Here is a 22,150-nt window from a genome sequence, read left to right as displayed (position 1 = left end):
AAAAATAAATAAATAAATAAATAAATAAAATGTGGGGGTCAGAGGATGCCCTTGGCAGTGTTTCAGAGACCTTCATCTCGCAGCGTGAGGGCAGACTGTGCTGAAGGCCCCACACGAGGCTTAATTGTCAGGCGGCGGAGGATCAGGAAAGTTCTGGTGAGTCTCCTATGCCAATGTCAGGGCAAGGAAAATGTTAACTCTCGACCCTTGGACTGAACACACCTGAGTAGGTGCAGCCAAGAACTTTGAAGTTCCCTTGAACGTTCTGACCCTGAATGGCCCGTCCCCCTCACTAAAAGGTCATGGGAGTCCCTGGCTGGAAAACTACGCAGGAGCCCTCAGGTAGATTCCTCCTCCAAATCTTCTCCACTTCCTCTTCCAGCCGTGAGACCAGTAGTTGGGGTTAATGTCAACATGACCCAACTGGGGAAGTGCTAAGTCTTCCAATGGAGGAGAGGAGTAGTATGTCCAAAACAAGTTTCAGGACTGGCTAACGTTTCGGAACAGGGAGCTGCGTCTCACTGGGAGTACACGTGAACGTATTGGATCAAGGAGGTGGAACCGAAAGCTGGATGGGGAGGATTTTGTTGACATGGGGCACTCTTCTATCGCACAGGATTTAATGTCTTGACAAGGGACCCAGGAAACGATTCCAATACATTATTCTTAGAACCTTGACCTCATTATATGAAGTAGAGATTCCAGACTGTGATGGAAGATTCCAGAAGAAGAGACCAAAAGACTAACACAAGTGAGCATCGTATAACATGTCTATACATCACGCCAGAAAGCCCAACACCTGGCTGTGTTGGAAAGGCTTGGAGGACCCTGTGATGACCAAGGCCATTTGAAATGCCCTGGTATGAGAGGCAGAGGCATCCCTGAGAAGTTCCACAGTGGTGGGGTCCTCTGTAATCAGGGCCGATGGTAAGACATGGTGTTATAAGCTGGGCTACTTAGTTGCAGGGGTGGGGGGGGGATGATAAAATCCCCAAAGAGCAGAGAAAGGTGGCAGCATTTAACTGTTGGAAACAAGATGGGAATAATTACCTTAAACAGGCAACTGAAGGTTCCTAACCCACAAATATCTGTGGATGTATCTAATAAGACGTGGTGTTCCTAAGGCAAGACAACTAGGGAGCCCCCCCCAAAAAAGGGGCATCGGTTAATAAATTAATATATTATCAAAAGAGATCAAGCAGAAAGAGGACCAGAAGGCTGCCGTCAGCCACTATGACTTACAAAAAGTCGCGATCCCTTGCTCATTTTTAAGCATGGATTCTCAAGAATCTACCTTTTTTTTTTTTTTTTTAAGAATCCACTCCTTAAAAATGAGCTTGAGTCCCCATGAGGAAGGACCGTGTAACACCCCAGCAAGGGTAAACAGAAATGACGTACCAAGATCTTCTCGAAAGGAACCAGTGGCCATTTGCATGGCTAGTCTTACACGGGGGGAAAAGAAATACCGATATCTTTGGAGGCTGACACTGCAAAGTGTCAAGGTGCTATCACAGCTCCCCTCTGAGGGTAGAGGCGTACGGGAGTCAGGTCAGGCCTCCGGTAAAACTGGCGGGTCATGGTAGATGACAGTAGATGACCACAAATGTAACCAACTGACTTCTCTAGCTGCAGACTCCACGCCAGACACTGCCTCTCTCCTCGAGCGGACTCGGACCAGCTTCTGATACGTGGATTGTAGCTACTGACGTGCAGAATGTGTGGTTTTTGGATACCTGTCAGGGGAAGGGATCAGAAAGAGCGTGCATTCGCAGGGGATGGACAACAGCTTTGTCACTCACAGTACACTCACAGCTTTTCCCCAGATCTTAATTGTGTCCTGTTCTGTCACCATGCAAGTTGAACACACCTCAGGATCTGGACATATCTCAGAATGTCCTATTGATCCCCCACACTGATGGCACTGTGCTCAATGGACACAAAACATGAGCTCCGGAGGTAAGGACCACCACGTAGATGACGTCTTCGGGGGCCCAGGGGTCTAGGGTATGCTGGGACATCCCCTCAAAATGAGGGACAAGCCATTGCCCCTGCAATCGAGGAAGAACCACGATGGCTGGTACGCTACTTTGGTACACGTACTCTATGTTTTAAAGTCGGCGTATTCCACTCTTGGCAATACTGTGTCACCTACTTCTCAGGTGACACGAGAGGCTGTTAGTCCTGAGTGGGACCCAGAGCAAGGAACAGCTGAGCAGCAGTTCCGGGCTGTGGTACGAACAGCTCTGCTGCCTGGGCCACACGGGCCAGTGAATCTGGCTTCTAGAGGTACAATGGCAGGAAAAGACACTGTGGGGTCACTGACAAACTGTACTAGCAGAGCCCCAGTGCAGACCCCTAGGACTGAAGCAAGGCCATGCCATCTGCAGAAGAACACTCGAGACCATTTGGAGAGTAGGTTCTGGAATGCCAATGGGTCCTGATGGGGAGTATCTGACCTCAGGATATCAAGTGACTGTGCAGAAGGGCCTGTCACATGCAGAATGCTGTCAGATTCATCGAGCCGTGGAGTCAAGGGTGCCCCATGGCAATCCTTCACGAGATAGAAGTGATACATCTGACACTGGGTTTAAGCAAGTCCAGAGGTACAAGGATGTTGGACAGACAGGTGGCACAGACATCCATGGCACCCCAGCTCATACTTCTTATTCGTGGGTGGTCCCTAAGACTGATGGACGCCTGAGCATATGGTCGATGGATAGGTCAGTTCAGAGCATTGGTGGGAGACAAAATGGACTGCCTTCACCTATAGCTTGACTCAAAGATGGCCCCGAAAGACAGAGGTGAGGAAAAACCCTCCAAGGGTGCATGAGCTTATCTATTTGGTTTGAAATGACAGGTGGGCTAAGGTAAGGATTTACATAGACTCGTGGGCAGTGGCAATGGCTCACCTGCTTGGTCAGTTTCCTGATGTCCACAATGGGAAAAATCATGCTGTGATTGTTGCGGCTGTGGTTTGACACAGTCCGTGCCCTCAAGGAACTCATCACCGCGTGAGGGAGACGCACAGGCGAACAGACAAACACAGTGCAGAATAGAAGATGCCAGAACTTTGGGTGAAGCACAGTGACCCTGGGAGGATCAGGGCAGGCTCTCCTGGAGATGAGCCTACCTTTACCAGGTGGACGGGAGAAAAGATCATTCCAGACAAGTGGAACAGCAGGCGCCAAGGCACTGAGGCATGAAAGTGTTTTCAAAGCATTGTAAGCTGTTCGGCATGGGTGGGAGGCAAAATAAGAGGTGTGGGTAATGGAGGGGGGGCAGGTCAGAGAGGAAATTGCGCCAGACAGATGGATGGGCCACCAGGTCATGAAAGACTTTCAGGTCATGCTCAGGGTCAAGAACTATGTCCCGCTGGGTTGAAGACCCTTTGAAGGGAAGTGTCCTGACCTTAACGGAAATGCCTGTAAGCTGAGTGAAACTGGTCTTCTTTCCATAAAAATACAGACCTTATTTTTACCATAATGGATAGCGAGGCGGGACCCTGCACCCATTCCTCAACCACTCTCATGTCTGCCAACTACGGTTATGAGGGCTGAGAGCCACCTCTCTCTGCTCTCGGGTCACGAAACTAGAGCCACACCACACCTGTAGATGTGGGACCTTTACCTCAATCACTTAAGAGCACCATATGGGCTCAGGAGGCCTTTCATGGCCCATGGCCCCAAGCCTCACTGCACAGCAGCCATGTGGTTTGGTGAGGACTCACCACCCCCCACCCCAGCTCTGAGGGTGGAACTTGATCAGACAAAGCCAATTAAAGACCTCCCACCCTCTCCCAGCCACACTGAGTAGCTTAGAGGGGGCAAGTGACTTGAGTTAGCGCCATCACAATAAGGCACGAGACCCCCATTTGGTGGCTGAGAAAAGAGAAGCCTTTTGTCTCCTCCAGACTCAAAGGAGAAAGCATGTAGCTCCAGGAGCTTCTGGCAGCCACCTGGCTTCTCTGAGGGAAGCGTATCAGAGGACAAAGCCAGCAAATGACACCCAGCGCAGGTGAGACAAGGAGACTCACAAAGAAAACGGAGCTTCGGGCTGTTGATCTAGGAGCTCTGGACCAAACAACCCCGACATCTGGTCTACCTCTGAGCTCCATTATGGATGCGCCCCACCCTTATGGGTGAGTCAAGTGGAAATGAGCTTTCTGATGCTTCCAACACATTGGGTGTTCTTCTTACAGGACCTTCTCAACATCACACCACCACCAAGAGAAGGACAAATCAGAAGCCAATTCATTGAGTAGCGATGTCAGTCTTCCCTAAACAATTCTGAAGGAGCAGCAAAAGAGTTCCGTGGCACAAGTAGACTAAGACATACTCTTTGCTCTTCTGTCCCCTAATTCAGTGACCATTGCCATTCTCCTCTCCCCCCCCACCACCCTACTTTCTCTCCATTGGCCCACCTTTCCCGTACACCCTACCCCTCACCCTGGGCTGCCAAACAGAAGCCTGACAGGTGCCAGGGCAAGTCAGAGCCCTCAGAAGGCGGAGTGGACAGGAGGATAAGGAATGCCAGTAAGTTTAGATTTCATCCTGGTCTCTGCCACGCTCTTTACAAAGGATCCTCCTCAAAGAGGGCATCTTTGCAACCTCCCCATTTACTTTATGGAAAAGTATAAAGAAGAAACAATCATGGGTTTTTTTGATCACCCCCTCTTGCAAACATCAGCCAGAATCCAGTCCTTTGTCATGAGATCCCCCAAGTTCAAGGCAGAGTGGGACAGTGATACACACGAGGTCAAGGGCTACATAGTGCCCTGGTTGGCCCAAGGACACAGTGAGTCAAGTGATCGCCACGATCCCTGAAGACACAGGTCAGGAGGAGGGGCTCTGGAGGTGAGCCATATGGATTCAAACCTGGTTCTGTCATCTTTGCTGTGTGACCTTGGGCAAGTTATTGACCTATCAATAAGTCAATAGTTTCCTTGCCTGTGAGACAATGATAATAGCTATCTGGCTGGTGTGAGAATTAACAAGTTAATGCACATAAATGGCTTAGAACAGTTCCTGGCACACAGTGAATCCTCAGTCAACATTAACCGTAATTTGTGAAGATTCTGGTCTGTGGCTCTTGGGTATTGACTCAGGGAGGCAGCTAGTAGGTGGGGAACAAGGTGACCCCATAAACTAGTACTGAAATGAGATCTGAGGTTGATATACCGTCTCCCACTGTTTAAGCACTTTTGGGTGCCCTCAAAAGTATCCTGAGACAAGGGTTGGGTGCAGGTAGTTTATTTAGGGGTGTCAGGAAACAGGGAGGGGGGTGACGGAGCAGGGAAGATGGAGAAGCCTATATAAGCATTATCAAAGTGGGTAATGGGCATTCAACTCGTCCAGGACCTTCCGAGAAGTATGTGGGAGGCCTCTGTACTGAACTGAATAGTGTTCCCCCAAAACTCATGTTCACCCAGAACCTCAGAATATGACCTTAGTTGGAAGTAGATCTTTGCATAGGTAATTGCTTCAGTTAAGACGAGGTCATACTGGAGGGGGGGGGGCGCTAAATCCAGTGATTAGTGTCCTTTTAGAAAGGTTATGTAAAAAGCACATGGAGAGAAGAATGTGCCATGTGAAGACAGAGGCAGAGATCGGAGAGTTGCATCTAGAAGCCCAGAAACACTAAGGACTTCGGGAAGCCACCAGAAGGGAGAGAGGCATGGGACCACTCCTCCCTCAGAACCTCCAAGAGAGAATCAACCCCGCCCACACCTCGATCTCAAACTTCTGGCCTCTAGAACTACAGGGCACTACTTTTCTATTGTGTTAAGCCCCTCAGTTTATGGAAATTCGTTCTGGCAACCACAGGAAACTAATACAGTCTCCCATAGCTGCCCGGCCACAGGGCAGGAGCAAGGCATCTCTGCCCAAGCCCGCAGTGCCCCCCTGGTTGAGTGGGGTTGACCATTTTCCTGCACTTCAGGGATATATTTGCAAAAGGGCCAAGGGGGTGCCAGGATACTGGAAAAGTCCCCGGCACAGATGCAGAAAGATCCCCAGAGCTGACTGGAGCAGGAATGCCTCAGAGCGGGGGTGAATCTGAGCTGGCAGAGAACTGGGGGCTGTGCGTCAAAATCAGAGGGGTCCAAGGGGATGTGACGCAAGTCCCAGAGATGTCTGCTACAGTCACCACCATGGCCAAGGGGGTGTGGGGGGCTGTCCCTCCATGTTTACTCACACTTCCTGCTGGGAGTTTCCCAAGATTGCCCAGGGTTACTTTCATTCATTCATTAATTCATTTATTCATTCATTCATCCGGCACACACTCTCTAAGCTCCCACTCTGGATTAGGTCCAGGAAGACACCAATGGCTAGATCTGGCCCCTGGGCTCCACCAGCTCCCAGTCCAGTGAGGGGGGCACTCAGATCTTCATGGCACAATGGAGTGAGCTCAGTGGTGGTTGCAAGCAGAGGAGGTCACGGGAGCACGGAAGGCAGACCGAGCTCGGCCGGGCCTGGGGGCTGTAGGCAGGGAGGGACGGCAAATAAGTCTTTCTGGTGAAGACGATGCAGGCCGGGGAAAGAGCATTTGACAGCACAGAGGGCGTGGTGTGGCAGTGGGGAGTGCGCATGAGTGGGGCACCCTGGCATCGGCTGGCCCCCAGCGGCCCTGCCTGCCTACCCTTCCGGGAACAGCAGCCCCTGTTTCCTTGCACAGTGTCCCTCCCTTACTCCGTGAGGCGGTTCTGGGGCTAGAATCCTGGCACCCCACCTCTCCCGGCTACGGGGCTGGACCCAGAGATGGACATGTGACCCAGGCGGAGCTAACAGAGTCCTCGCCTGAGACTTCGCCTGGGTCCGCCAGAAGTAACCTCTCTTCCCCTTTTTATTTTATTTTATTTTTTTTATTTTTTTAACTTTTATTTATTTTTGAGACAGAGGGAGACAGAGCATGAACGGGGGAGGGGCAGAGAGAGAGGGAGACACAGAATCGGAAGCAGGCTCCAGGCTCTGAGCCATCAGCCCAGAGCCCGACGCGGGGCTCGAACTCACGGACCGTGAGATCGTGACCTGAGCTGAAGTCGGACGCTTAACCGACTGAGCCACCCAGGCGCCCCTCTCCCCCTTTTATCTTACTTGGCAGGTGCTGGGAGCAGCCCGTGACTCTGCCCTCCCCCGTCCCTGGCAGAAGTTCATGGACACAGGTAGACGATGGGGCCAAAGCAAGAGAAAGGCCGAGGAGAGACAAAAGGATGTCTCCTGGTCATGTCTCAGGCCAGTTGCCCTCCTGGCCCTTCCCAATCTCACGTGTACACCTCTTTTATGTAAAAGAGTTGGTGTTGAGTTTCAGACCCTTCCAACAGAAAATGTCTGTTTTGTGGGTTGAATTGTGACCCCCCCCCCGTGACCTTTTAAGTGAGAGTTTTGTGGGTTGAATTGTGGCTCCCAAAGGTATGGCCACCCAGAAGCTCAGAGTGTGACCTTATTTGAATGTTTTTACAGATACAATTAAGGTAAGAATCTTGAGATGAGATCACTGGACCTTAAATCCAATGACAAGGTCTGATAAGGGCAGAGGAGGAGAAGGGGCAGAGGGAGACAGAGAGAGGGCCACATGAGGATCGAGGTAGAGACGGGAGCGGTGCGGTCATAAGCCTGGGGACACCTGGAGCCCCCAGACTCTGGAAGCCAGGAAGGAACCCTGGCCTGGAACCTTCCGTGGAAGCACAGCCCTACTGACTCCAGGACTGGGAGAGAAGAAGCTTCTGTTTCAAGCCACCCAGTTTGTGATCATTGCGGCCACAGGAAACGGATTCTGTGGGCATCGTGCAAAAAGCCCAGGAAGGATGTGAAGCAGGTGAGGACAGGATCTGCCGGCTCATGTCTGAGGCCAGGTGCCACTCCCCAGTGAGCCTGGTTAAGACTGGGTGACTCAGTCATTTATTCATCTGACTCCTGGGTTCAGCTCAGGTCATGATCCCACAGTTCATGAGTTTGCGCCTTGCACTGGGCTCTGCGTTGACAGCATGGAGCCTGCTTGGGACTCTCCCTCTCCCCCTCCTCTATTCCTCCCTCCGCTTCAAAATAAATAAATAAACTTTAAAAAGAAAAGAATAAATATAAGACTGTGCAAACAGCTATCAGACATCGCGGTTAGCGAGGCAGGGAGCGAGGATGGGGCCAGGATGGGCTTTGTTGTGCTGACGCTTCTCCTCTACAGAAGCAAGGCGCTTCCTGTGCACTTCAGAGGCTCCTGACCTCAGCCATGTCCGATCCCAGCCCGGGCGGAGGGGCTCTGCCCAGCCTCAGGCATCGGAGCCCTGACAGAATCACGTGTCAGTGATGCTCCACCCACGCTGGGCTCAGGTGCCCGGCTTGTGCCCACACGGGTACCGCCCGGAAGCGCCAGGAATAACACCGCGTGAGTTATAGCTTCTGACCAACGGGGTCAGGAGCCAGTGGAAACATGGCCCTGTAGTCTTCCCTGGAAAATCGTTCCGAGCCAATTCTCACAGAATAGACGGAGGCAGTGGGGTAAACAGTCCCACATGGTGGGGCCGGAGTACCCTTCACCCGGCTTCGCTCAGTGTCCCCCGTGTCTGCCCCCTGGGACACACGCCTGGCAGAATGCTCACACAGAAGCCTCTGTCTCAGGCTCTGCTTTCTGGGAATCCAGCACACGTGGTTGTGAAGCAGACAGTGGTTCGTCCATCTGTACATCCTGCTGCAAACGTTCTTCGGGGCCAATGCCACTGAACAGCTGCGTATGAAATAAATCCTGGTGAAGCCATTCTCGTGAGTGCCCCTTAAGTGCAGCGACTGTGATGGGGGTCAGTCGTTTCTGGCACCATAAGGTGGAGGGAATTGTGTCCAGCAGAACTTCTCTCAAGGGTAGTGTGGCTGGAAAGAATCCCGGGAGGAGACACATGGACTAAGGAATAAGTCCCACCACCACCACCACCAAGGCAGGTGTGAGGATCAGTGGAAGGTGGCAAATTCTCACCTAAGTAGGGAGGGCCCAGTCAACTGCAGGTGTTTTGATTTACCCTGTGAAGCCTGCAAGTTTGGGCCAGAGTGGAATTGTTCTGACAGCCAAGGAGATGCTGAGGCAGGACCTGGGGTCCTTCTCCGTGCCACCCACCTCTCCCCATAAACACCATGTCAATATCTACAGAACACCAGTTGGAAGGTCAAATTGTCAGTGTGCTCAGGGCTGCGACTCATTTTCCCTGTCTTCACAGAGATTCTTCCCTTTTAATATCCTGTAGCATGGTCAAGACATGACAAAAACTTCCTATTCAGAGTTCTCCCTAGAGGCCAAAGGGTTTCAAAAGGGAATAAATGTGGAGACTAACATAAAAGTCCCATATCTCAGCAGGTTATGGCATCCTGGCTGCTGTCTGCCTCCGTCTATGCCCATGGCCCACATCACCCAGCCAGCCAGCCCTGCCTGCGACAGACGCTGATAAGAAGACATACAGGCCATCACCTCCTCCGGCCACCCCAGGCCCACCCTCCGAGGTCCAGCTTCCCAGCCAAGGACCCAGCTCACACACACACACACACACACACACACCAGAAAGAGGCAGAGCACAGAATTCACAGATGACTCTTTACAGTAGATCAAGGAAGTACCATTAGCTCTTTTTACAGGACAGGAAACAGGATCAGGATTGGAAGACAAGTCCTTGCCCCATGCACGCCACAGTGCACAGTGAAGCCACGGTTTCAGACTGCAGAAACCTCACTGCTTCCCTGTCATCGGAAAAAATAAATAAAATAAAATAAAATAAAATAAAATAAGCACACACAATTTTTTTGGCCTCGCTGCCCCACACCCTTCTCATGTCACCACTTAATATTCAAATGTGGAGAATTTCCACACTGGAGAATGAAAAAGTCCGAAGATTTTCCCTAGAAGGCCTCGGAGCTTGGTTTCTCACAAATGGCCCCAAGGATGGAAAAAGTCTCCCAAATTGAGACTGGCAGGAAAGCGGGGCCCACTTTGTCTGATATTTCTTCTCTCCTTTCTTGGCACCCGTAGGCTTAGCTCACGCCAATGGAAAATTCCCAAGTGCCAAACAGTTCTCAGATAATCTGCACGCAGAGAAAAAAAAAAAAAAAAAAAAAAAAAGCTTTTCAACTAAGACAGCTCATGAGGGATTAAGGCGGGGCTCCAGCCAAAACATATATTTTTTCAGATTCCTGACTTCTTTTTCACGTCAATCGGCAGGCTTGCACCCAGCTTCGGCCCTGTCACTGAGACCAGCACTGGGTTGCACCAGAACCCGGATTTGGGGCTCCAGAAGGTCCCAAGCCTGGGCTTGGAAATGCCCCATGGGAAAGATTGGAGGCTTTCTAGAAACATCAAGGAGGAAGGGTCGCTACTTGCTCCTGTCCAGACTTGTCCAGGAGAGGATATGGGCAGCCAAGATCATCAGAATAAGGTCATGAGACCAAAAGGAGGGTGGTGACCATGGGCGAGGGTGGGAGTTTAGATCCAGGGAAGAGAGAGAGACACAGAGACAGATCAGCAAAAGGCTCCCGGCTCATAGCCTATAATGCGTTACTTGTGTAGATGACATTCACTAGCTACACGCTAATCTCTATGATACTCTATCCGTTTTTAATCCTACATCATGCAATGGCATAGTAACAATCACATTAGTGTATTCAGTTGGCAACAACTAGTACACAGCTGCATTTCAGGTGTTGTGTAGAAAGGAGGCTTCCACAGTGAGGGCACAGCCCAGCCTCTGTCTCCATGGGCTCTTATTCTGATAGTGGAGATAAGCATTAAAAATAACACCAGCGTGGGGTGCCTGGGTGGCTCAGTCGGTTAAGCATCTGACTCTTGATTTCGGCTCAGGTCATGATCTCACAGTTCATGAGTTCGAGCCCCACATCAGGCTCTGTACTGACAGTGTGGGGCCTGCTTGGGATTCTCTGTCTCTTCTCTCTCTGCCCCTCCTGTGTGCGCTCTCTCTCTCTCTCTCTCAAAGACAGGATACAAAATCAATATACAAAAATCTGCTGTTTCTGTATGTTAGTAATGAACTATTAGAAAGAGAAATTCAAAACAACAGTTCCATTTACAATCGTATTAAAAAAAGAAAACCCACACACACCTAGGAATAGATTTAACCAAAGAGGGGAAGGATATGTAGACTGAAACTGTAAGATGTTGAAGAAAGGACTTGAAGAAGACACAAATAAAAGGAAAGATATTCCATGCTCATGGATCGGAAGATTAATATTGCTAAAATGTCCATACTACACAAAGCAATCTACAGATTCAATACAATCCCTACCAAAATCCCAATGGCATTTTTCACCGAAATAGAACAAACAATCCTACAGCAAATAGCCAAAGCAATCTAGAAAAAGAAGACCAAAGCTGGAGGCATCAAAGTCCCTGATTTCAAACTATATGACAAAGCCTTACTAATTAAAACAATAGGGTATTAGCATAAAAACAGACATACAGATCGACAGAGCAGAATAGAGAACCCAGAAACAAACCCACGCATATATGGCCAATTAGCTTATGACAAAGGAACCAAAAACATACAATGTGAGAGTCTCTTCAATAAATGCTGTTGGGAAAACTAGACAGATACATGCAAGAGTAGAACTGGACCATTGTCTTCTACACAAAAATAAACTCAACATGTATTAAAGACTTGGACGTAAGGATATGGGCAACCCTAGAAGGAAACTCCTAGAAGGAAATGGGTGGTAAGTTTTAGTGATGATATTTTGGGTTTTTACATACCATGAGATCGTGACCTGAGCCGAAGTTGGATGTTTAACCAACTGAGCCACCTGGGTGCCCCTTGGTGATGATATTTTGAATCTGACACCAAAAGCAAAGCAACAAAAGCAAAAATAAACAAGTGAGACTACATCAAACTAAAGCTTCTGCACAGCAAAGGAAACTATCAACAAATAAAAAGGCAACCTACTGAATGGGAAAAAATATTCTCAAATTATATACCTGATAGGGAGTTAAAATCCAAACTATATAAAGAACCCATACAACTCAATAGCAAAAAAAGCAAATGATCCAATTTAAAAATGGAGAGAGAAAAAATTTAAAAAACAAAAACAAAAACAGGGGGAGTGCCTGGGTGGCTCTGTTGGTTGAGCGTCCGACTTCAGCTCAGGTCATGATCTCACGGCTCGTGGGTTCGAACCCCACATCAGGCTCTGTGCTGACAGCCCGGAGCCTGAGCCTTCTTCGGATTCTGTGTCTCCCTCTCTCTCTGCCCCTCCCCTGCTCATACTCTGTCTCTCTCTCTCTCTCAAGAATAAGTAAACATTAAAAAAAAATTTTTTTTAATGGACAGAGTATCTGGACAGACCCTGTTGCAAAGAAGACATACAAACGGCCAACAGGCCCATGAAAAGATGCTCAACATCATTAATCATCAGAGAAATGCAAATCAAATCCACCGGAGATCACCTCACACCTGTTAAAATGGCTATTATCACAAAGATAGGCAATAACAAGCATGGGGAGGGCTGTGGAGAAAAGGGAACAGTTGTGTACTGTTGGTGGGAACGTAAATGGGTGCAGCCACTGTGGAAAATAGTATGACGGTATTTCAAAAATTAAAAATAGAACTACCATATGATCCAGTGATTCCACTTCTGGGAATTTAACTGAAGAAAACAAAAACACTAACTCGAAAAGATACCCGCACCCTCATGTTCATTGCAGAATTATTTACAATAGCCAAGACAACCGAAGAGTCCGTCAATGGCTGAATGGATAAATAAATTCTGGTGTGTCTATATACAATGGAATATTATTCAGCCAGAAAAAGAAGAATGAAATCTTGCTGTTTGTGACAATGTGATGGACTTGGGGACACTAAGCTAAGTGAAGTAAGTCAGACAGAGAAAGACAAATACTATATGATCTCTCTTATATGTAGAATCTTAAAGAAAGAAAATAAAAGCTCAGATATACAGAGAACAAACTGGTGGGGATAGGGGATGGGAGAAACAGATAAAGGGAGTAAAAAGAGAAAGAAAAATGGCAATTTTTATTATTACTCTAAACCTCCAGATTTTTCCCCTCACTCATTTTTACACTGCGATCAGTCTTCATTTTATTTTATTTTTTAAAGTTTTTATTTATTTATTTTGAGAGAGACAGAGACAGCTCAAGTGGGGGAGGGGCAGAGAGAGAGAAAGAGAGAGGGAGAGAGAGAATCCCAAGCAGGCTCTGAGCTGTTCACGCAGAGCCCAACGCAGGGCTTGAACCCACAAAGTCGTGAGATCACGACCTGAGCCAAAATCAAGAGTCAGATGCTCAACCGACTGAGCCACCCAGGCACCCCTAATTCGTCTTAGTTTTAAAAGAAAGTGGTCAACTAATTTATTTTTAAAATAAAAACAAAAATAGAGTAGTTTTGCTTTCTTCTGCCTCACTCACTACCTTGTGGGATGCGTGGGGGTTAGAAGTGTGGGAGACTTCCCCACGTTGTCTTGGTCCATGAATGGATCTGTTGTGATATATATTTCCAGGTCCCAGAGATCCACACCCAGAGAAAACGGAAGCAGGCTGGAGTCTGCAGTCAGTAAACCCATCTTCTAGTTTGGGTTCAAATTCCAGTTCCACAATTTGCTAGCCACATGTCACTTTTCTTTTCTGGGCCTCAGTTTCTCAATAATAGGGTTGGGTCTCTAAAGAACTTTCCAACCCTGACATTTTCTGAGGTCAAGAACAGGCCAAGAGACTTCTCCAGTCCCTACCTCATGTCTCACATCATGGACATTGGGGGCCAAAGCGGATTTTAGGGCCATGATTCTTCCCCAGGGCTGTGTTACCTGAGTCACTCAGAGAACCTTGTCTAAATGCCATGACTGGGGCTCATCTCAAGAGAGGTGGCTCTGGGGTGGAGACACAGAGAGAACACATGGTGAGAACTACAGGACAAGCCTGAAGTAGAAAGGAAGACGAGCGCAGATTGTTGCATGGGTCTCCAGAAACCACACATAGTTCACAAGACAGCCAGTTCTTAACACACGGGAGAATCCTGAGATGCTCTAAGTGATACTTTCATTTATTTTTTTTGAAAGTTTTTCCAGCAGTATACAGTCGTTTCTCGTGGCTGCCATAACAAATCACCCACAAATGTGGTGGCTTTAAGCAGAAGAAATTTAGTCCCTTCTTGGGGCTGAAAGTTCAAAATCACAGGGTTAGCAGGACCACACTTCTTCCAGAGATTCTAAGGGAGGATCCTTCCTCAACTCTGTGGCTTCTGGTGGCTGTGGGCACTCCTGGGCATACAGCCTCATCACTCCAACCTCTGTTTCCTGTTGGGACGCTTGTCATTGGATTTAGGGCCCACACAAATCCTCCAGAATGATCTCCTCATCTTGAGTTCCTTAACTTAATTACATCTGCAAAAACTATTTTTTCCAAATAAGGTCACATTCACAGGTTATAGGGATTAGGATGTGGAAATTGCATCTTACAGAATAGAATGTACTAGAATGTAAAAATGCTCCATTTTTTAATATGGGGAAGCTGAGGCCCAAAGAGACTACTTGACTTACCCCAAATCACATGGGTAAAAAGTCTTGAAGTTTAGAGATAACATACATGTCCCTCCATAGCCACCCATTTTGGCTGTGGCTCATTAGGGAATATCATACCGCTGTTAAAAAGAACACGTTTGATCTAATAGGGCTGATGCAGAGTGATAGCCAAGACCAACAGCTGAATTAGCAAAGGAAGCTACACAATAATTCTTAAAACCCAATTGTGTGATGTTCTACCCATCATGCGTGTGTGTTTCTGTGAACACAGGCTGGGAGGCCACACAGGGTCACAGGGAGACAACAGACTCCAGAAAAACACCCAGTCCTAACCCCCTCTTTTCCACTCATCAACACCGGCTTTGGGAAAATTACATAGCCTTGAAGAACCAACCCTTCTTCATCTATAGTATGGAGATAAAATAATGCTAAGTTCCTGAGTTGATGGATAGTGGCTACAAAGGACTTGGGTCATTGAAGTGATAGGAAAATAGTTATTGCTACTACTATGATCTTCGCTATCGTCCATAGTTTTGTTATCACGTAAAAGTCTCAAAAAAATGTCTTTTTCATGTCAACATTGCAGATTAAATGCACACACTTATTTTCACTAAAATGACAGTAAAGAAATTTACAGAGGCATTAAGACACAGGGGCCAAGAAAGCAAGAATCAAGACATGTTAATAGAATCTTAGAAGATGGTAAGCGGATGGGCGAGCAGTACACAACTTCTCAGAGCGGACTCAGGCGACATCCAATCTTTGAGAAGGACAGACGTCTACCAGTGAGCCTGGTGTGCCCAGAACCAGAGGGCTATTAGCTCAGAATTAGAGGCCCAGGTGCCTCCAGAGACAGGCCAGAGATGGATGTGAGCGCAGACGGACTGGCAGAAAGTACCCCGTCATGTGCAACAAGGCATATATATATTCCTCCGGTCAACTTTTTTGCACAAAGATTGTCAGCCATTTTGGGGGACACTTCTTAACAAGAAAGAGGAAGGCTAAAAGGAAAAGAAAAACAAAAAACTTGGAGGAAAGGAAAGACAATGCAGCAGCAGAAGAAAAAAATTTAGATCTATAGTACAAGACCTCAGAGGCAGAAAATATTGTATTTAGGAAATGAGAACTAGATGCTATAAAAAGGGGGCAATCTGGGGTGCCTGGGTGGCTCAGTCAGTTAAGTGTCAGACTTTAGCTCAGGTCATGATCTCATGATTCATGGGTTTGAGCCCCACATCGGGCTCTGTGCTGATGGCTCGGAGCCTGGAGTCTGCTTCGGATTCTGTGACTCCCTCTCTCTCTGCCCCTCCACCACTCTCTCTCTCTCTCTCTCTCTCTCTCTCAAAAATAAATAAACATTTATTTATTTTTTTTTCAACGTTTTTTATTTATTTTTGGGACAGAGAGAGACAGAGCATGAACGGGGGAGGGGCAAGAGAGAGGGAGACACAGAATCGGAAACAGGCTCCAGGCTCCGAGCCATCAGCCCAGAGCCTGACGCAGGGCTCGAACTCACAGACCGCGAGATCGTGACCTGGCTGAAGTCGGACGCTTAACCGACTGCGCCACCCAGGCGCCCCTAAATAAACATTTAAAAAAGGGGGGGTAATCAGAGAACATGGAAGAACTCCTAAATACTACAGAAATAAAGACATTGAAGAAAATAATAAAAGACATAATAGAAATCTTCTGCAATAGTACTATAGAACACAGAAGAAAAAAGGTTAATAAAAAGTTTTTTTTAATGTTTAAAGGATCAATCTAAGTAACCTAACATCCAAGTAATAGGACACAATAGGAATTCTAAAAACGATCTGGTCAAATTAACAATTCAGGGCACTTTCTTCCAACCAAAGCCATGGGTTTCTTGGTTGAAAGGATTCACCTGCGGCTCAACATAAGTATAAAAAAAGAACCACAGTAAGGTACATGATAGTGAAATTGAAAGGCAACAGGGATAAGGAAAGGATCTCAAAAGCCTACAGAGAGAGAAAACAGGAATCAGAATGACTTCATACTATCCATGGCTGGAAGTGAGAAGACTACAGAGAAATGGTTCCAAAGTACAAGAACTACAATGCTACACGCAAGCAAACTATCATTGAAATTTTGAAACTCTCAGGAGCAGAATGAAGATCATACTAAAAATGCAAAATTTTGACACTTACTCCCTTGCACCCTGCCTCAGGAAGCTACTGAAAGACATGCTCCACCAAGATGGGAAACAAACCAAACAAAAGAAAGCCATGGAACCCAGGAAATTAGGGATCCAACCCAGGAGAGGTGCAAAGGGAACTTCCTGGATGATGGGGAAGAGACATTCAAGACTGCTGGCTGTGCAGGGACCTAGGAGACAACCAGTGGTAGGAGAGCAATGTTCATCAGGAAATGACTCCAAACAGGAGGGGAAAGGGGGATTCCCCGGTATGTGTGAATTTCCAGAGTGAGGAGATGAATTAATGACAGGCAGGTAGGAAACTAAATAAAACATAAAGGCAATTACCAACACCAGGAAAAAGAAAAAGTTATACAAGACAGGAAATGCAATTAAAGTTAGCATTCTATGTGACATTACTAGTAGTATATTAGCACACACTGCACGGCAATAATAATAAACACTGAATATTGATTTAACAAAAAGATTAAAGCATAATTGGAGTGGGTGAGAGGGTAACTGGGGGCACTAATGTAAGAGCAAAGTTTTATCTTTGTAGTAGAAAGTCCACTGATGATGTTCAATACAGAAAAATCAAGGATTATTAGTACAGAGCTGCTATTTAGAAGGAGGTAAGAAAATGCCAGAAGAAATAACTAAAAGTTGAAAATGGTTGCATCTGGGCAGAAGAACTGAGGTGGACATAGATAAAGTCTGTTCTTTTTCATTAGAACCAGCCTTTGAGAACCATTTGACCTTTAAAAGTATATAAACTTACTTCCTTAATGAAAAGTCAAAATTAAATCTAAAAACAACTTTAAAAAACTGATAACCCCTGGGGAGAAGAGTGGAAATATGCTCTATACTCTTGTGTGTCTCCAGTTTATTTACAGCAGGAATGTGTTTAAGTATGGCTTGTGTTAAAACAAAAACTAATGTTTTGGTGGTTAACAAAAAAGGATCTCAAATTCGAGCCCAGGACCTGACTCTGTTGGGACAGGGCTAACATCTGAAGACAGAGAGGAAAAGCTGGGCCAGCAGGACGTGTAGGACTTGGGACAACACTGGGGTTGGGGGTTGGGGGGGGGGCGGAATTCCCCGCTGGGAGAAAACATGGAGTGTATTTGGCTCAAAACAAGAAACCCACACAGAGATTTTGGTTTGAAGCTTTGGAAAACATTTGTTTTCATTCCTCGTAAAAAAAAGGATGACGAACGGAATTATTTGAAATGAGATTTTAACAAGAAAAAAACTAATAACATTTCATTAGTATTCTCTTACCAGCTCATTATTAACAAGTCCAAAGACTGATTTTAAGAGTTTCTGTTTCTTTATAATGTCCAGCGAAAACCATCAACACCAGGAGAGGGTTTGGGCTTTGTTTGTTTTTTGTTTGCTTTTTTTTTTTTTTTAAACATTCCTCTTCTTATGAGCATTTTGCTTGATTTGTATTTTTGCCACCACTTCCAGAGTTCTTTCTGAGCTCATTAATGTGTTAAACAGGCACTTAAAGCCAGCGTGGGTAGAGAGAACAGACTTGTGTGTTAGAATCGCACAGAATTTAATATGAATTCCAGATACTGGCTCATTAACTGTGTGACCTTGAGCAATTGACTTACCCACCCTGGGCTCCAGTATTCCCTGAACGACAGGGATGGCATGCCCCGTATTAAATAATAGATTAAGAAACAGGAGTGTGGAACCTACTAGGTGCTCGACAAAGTGCCCTTCCTGTCCCCCCACCACATACAGGGAAAAGTACTCAAACACTGATGACTTAAATGGCTCATCATACTTGTATCTGAGTTGGATTCCCTACATTTTGAGCACTTCTAGGAAATCGTCTGTAATTACCTTACAGACGTCACCATCTGATAGGGCCTGGTGAAAACTTTGAGAGCCTTAGAGTTTCACGGCTGGGCCCCGGCCTAGGATTAGTGATAAAACAGGGTCCAACTCCCAATTATAGCCTAAGGCTCGAGCTCATCCAAGTCATTAAAAAAAAAAAAATGCAGAAGAGCAAATCCAAGGAGAGGAAAGGAAGGGGAAACAGTGCCGTGTGCAAATGTGTAAAATCAGGTCCGGACACCCAGACTCCAAGGCTAACTGCAGCCCAGACCTCACTGTGCAACCCTAGGAAAAATATCTCAACATTTCTGGGCCTTGGCTTTCTCATTTGGTGAAGAAAATCCTAACTCCTGCTTTGCCAGGCTCCCCAGTTTGTGGTTAGGGTCTACAAGACAAGAATACAGGTATCTATGTGTCTCTTCTCCCAACAGTTTCCCCCTGTACTTTGTCTCCCACCGTGGCTGATGTTAGGTGGGGGTGGGAGGGCAGGAAGCAGCCGAAGCCTCAGGCTTTCTGGCTTCTGAGTCCTAGGAGCCTGATAGGAGTGACTGATGGCTTGTGGAGGCCTGAGTCCCCGTCACTATTCCAAGCATGTCACATGCACCAACTCATCCAATCCTTTAATGGTCTATGAGGCAGAAATTGTTATAACACCCATTATACAGATGGGAAGACTGATAAGACCAGAGAAGTAAATAAATGTGCCCAGGGTCATATGGCCAGTTAATGAGGGGTCAGCACTTGAATCCCAGCTTTCTGGCCCCAGAAAAGGGTAGCCCCACCCATTCCCTGCTCAGGAAACCCTGTCACCTCGAGTGTGTCCCTTCTTTGAATCTTGGGGTATCCTGCCTCTGCTTGGGACAGGTAAGTAGCAAGATATGAGTGGGAGCTGGTCGACCTATGTGGAGACGATGGCCTTTGCCACCTTTACCACTGTCCCCTAGTCTGGGGTCCTGGGGCCTGCCAGGGCCAGCTGTCAGATCGGAGGCTACTGATTATCTGTGTCCCTCTTGCCACCTCCTGGGCACCCAACTTCCCTGGTGCCTCTCCTGAGAAATTGGCAGCAGTAAGGACAGAGACCAAGAGCTCAGTGTTCGAGGGGGCCCGGTTTGCCGTCCAGCTGATCCCCAGGATCAGCCGGGCCCAGAGCTGGTCACAGAACCTCTCAGAGCCTTGGGCTCCTCCTGCAGAGGAGACGGCAATCCTTCATTTCATTAATAAATATCGAAGCCCTACTGTGTGCTGGGCACTGCTCTGGGTGCTGGGGATCCAGCTGGGGAGGGAACTACACAGAGTCACTGCTCTCCTAGTCTAGGCATCAAGTGGGGGAGAAACGGAATATGTGAACATATAAGCACGTCCTCTGCTGTTGGGTAGTGAAGAAAAACAAAGCCAGGTTAGGAGGAGCATAAAGTGACAGTACAATTTCAGGAACAAAGAAAAGGAACAGCTTCTCGGAGACACCAGAGCAGAAACATGAGAGAGAGAGAGTGAGGGAGGCATACAAATACCTAGGGGAAAGTCATTCCACGCAAGGGCAAACAGCATGTGCAAAGGCCCTGAGGCATAGGCCAGTGTGCTGTGCTTGAGACACAGCCAGAAGGCCAGAGCAGATACCATGGCGTGAGTGGTTGGGAAAATCACAGGGAGAGGGGGCAGGGGCAGCCGGATCACATAGGGCCTTGTGGGCTGGAATAAGGACTCTGCATTTTACTGTGAGGGAGAGTGGGCTCCATCGAGGGGTTGAGACTCAGGGAGTGAAATGTTCCGATGTAAGTTTTTGGTAGATCCCTCCCAAAGCCGCTGCGGAGGGACTGGAAAGGACTGGCCAATCAGCAAGCGAGAGGGTCTTAGAAACCATATCAGGACTCACTGACGCAAGGGGAACATTTAGCCAAAGAGACTTGGGTGGGGGCAAAAGCGTGCAGTCCAGCCTCTGGAACCAGACAGACTTGGGGTCAAGCCACAGCAACTACATTTAAAAGTCATGTGATCTCAGAATAGTTCCTTAACTTCTTTGAGCCTCTTTCCCATCCACAAAATGGGTCATCGAGGAGATTCGGTGAAATGTCACAACAAAGCACAATGTCATACACACAGCACGGTGTCCCAGACAACATTGCTAGGGAGATCATTTTGCAGTCACCACGCCAAGTGGCCCTCACCAAAGCCTGGCAAAGAGGACAGACACACAGAGCCGAAATGACATTTGCTCATTCTGGCGTAGCGGCAAGGAAATGAGCACTCAGGGCGGAAAGCTGGTTGGCCAAGGTCACCTGGTCGGGAAGTGGCAGAACTGGGACCTGGATCCAGGCCTCTGGTTCTGCTACTTACCGGCTGTGTGAACTTGGTGTGTGAACTCGGGGAGGAAGGTCTATCGCTGTGGGGCCTCAGGTGGTGCATTTCAGCACGCGTGAATCGGAGTTAACGGCAGGTGCCCACCGTGAATGAGAAGATGCTTTCAAGGGCTCACCCAGGGACTTGAACACGGGGGATTACATCATTCCTGCCTGTCTGCACTGAGCTCGGCCCCGGGACACCCACAGGACAGAAGGGAACTTGGGACAACCCAACAAAGAAGAAGGCTTCACGTGGAGCACAGTGGAAGGAGCCCCCGACGTGAACACCAGACCCGAATTCCCATCCTCCCCTGCTGCTCAGCTCCCTCTGTGTCCACCTTCTCTGACCTCCAATTCCCTCCTCTCAGAGCCTTCCAGCAAAAGAGGGATAATAACCCCTCCACATGCAGCACTGACCTTATGCTAAGGGTGATTCCTAAATAGCATAAATACTTAAAATGATTATTTCACGTGTATTCGTGTCATATTTAATTAGTATCGGTCTCCCTCTAGACTCTAGGCTCCGTAAGGACAAAGGTTCTATCTTTTTCCCTCCTCGCCAGTATATCCCCAGGATGGGTGCAGCTCCTGGGATAAATTTGGTGCCCAGTAAATACTTGTAACAGGAGTTAAGAGTGCCTGGTGCATTATGGGTATGATAAACGCTAAGTAAGTGGATGGACAGATAGATGGAGGCATTCGTCGTTCTGCAAGGTAGTGAGCGTCCCATTCCTGGAAATGTACGAGGAAGCAGAGGCGCAGAGGTTCGTTTCATTCATTTATTCATTCAGTCACTCGTTCAACAGTCATCGTTGGTCACCCACAAGGTGCCAGGCCCCATGGTATGCGCTGGGGTCACAGCATTGAACATCCCGCCGGAGCAGCCAGAGCAGACATCAATAATGTCTGGGGGTGGGGCGCCTGGGTGGCGCAGTCGGTTAAGCGTCCGACTTCAGCCAGGTCACGATCTCGCGGTCCGTGAGTTCGAGCCCCGCGTCGGGCTCTGGGCTGATGGCTCGGAGCCTGGAGCCTGCTTCCCATTCTGTGTCTCCCTCTCTCTCTGCCCCTCCCCCGTTCATGCTCTGTCTCTCTCTGTCCCAAAAATAAATAAAAAACGTTGAAAAAAAAAATAATAATAATGTCTGGGGGTGACGAGTGGTAGGAAGCAAAAGAACGTAGCACGGAGAGTTACAGAGGGACACAGCCATCTCTGAAGAGATGTGAAAGAGCATTCAGATGATTGTCTTCAAGGATTGGAAAAGAAGGCTCCGGCTGGAGGATTCCAGAATCCCTTCCAGCTG

General features: G+C 47.7%; 1 long non-coding RNA gene across 1 annotated transcript; it reads left to right on the top strand.

Annotated features, from left to right (window-relative positions):
• The first annotated feature begins 662 nt into the window (after nucleotides 1-662).
• Nucleotides 663-1,822, top strand: LOC131506247 (uncharacterized). Its single transcript, XR_009258825.1, has 2 exons — nucleotides 663-927; nucleotides 1,627-1,822. It is a non-coding gene; the product is annotated as an uncharacterized LOC131506247 (long non-coding RNA).
• Nucleotides 1,823-22,150: the final 20,328 nt, after the last annotated feature.

The sequence above is a fragment of the Neofelis nebulosa genome, chromosome 3 (genome assembly GCF_028018385.1).
Source record: "Neofelis nebulosa isolate mNeoNeb1 chromosome 3, mNeoNeb1.pri, whole genome shotgun sequence".
Taxonomy (NCBI): domain Eukaryota; kingdom Metazoa; phylum Chordata; class Mammalia; order Carnivora; family Felidae; genus Neofelis; species Neofelis nebulosa.
This window is presented reverse-complemented; position numbering and strand designations above follow the sequence as displayed.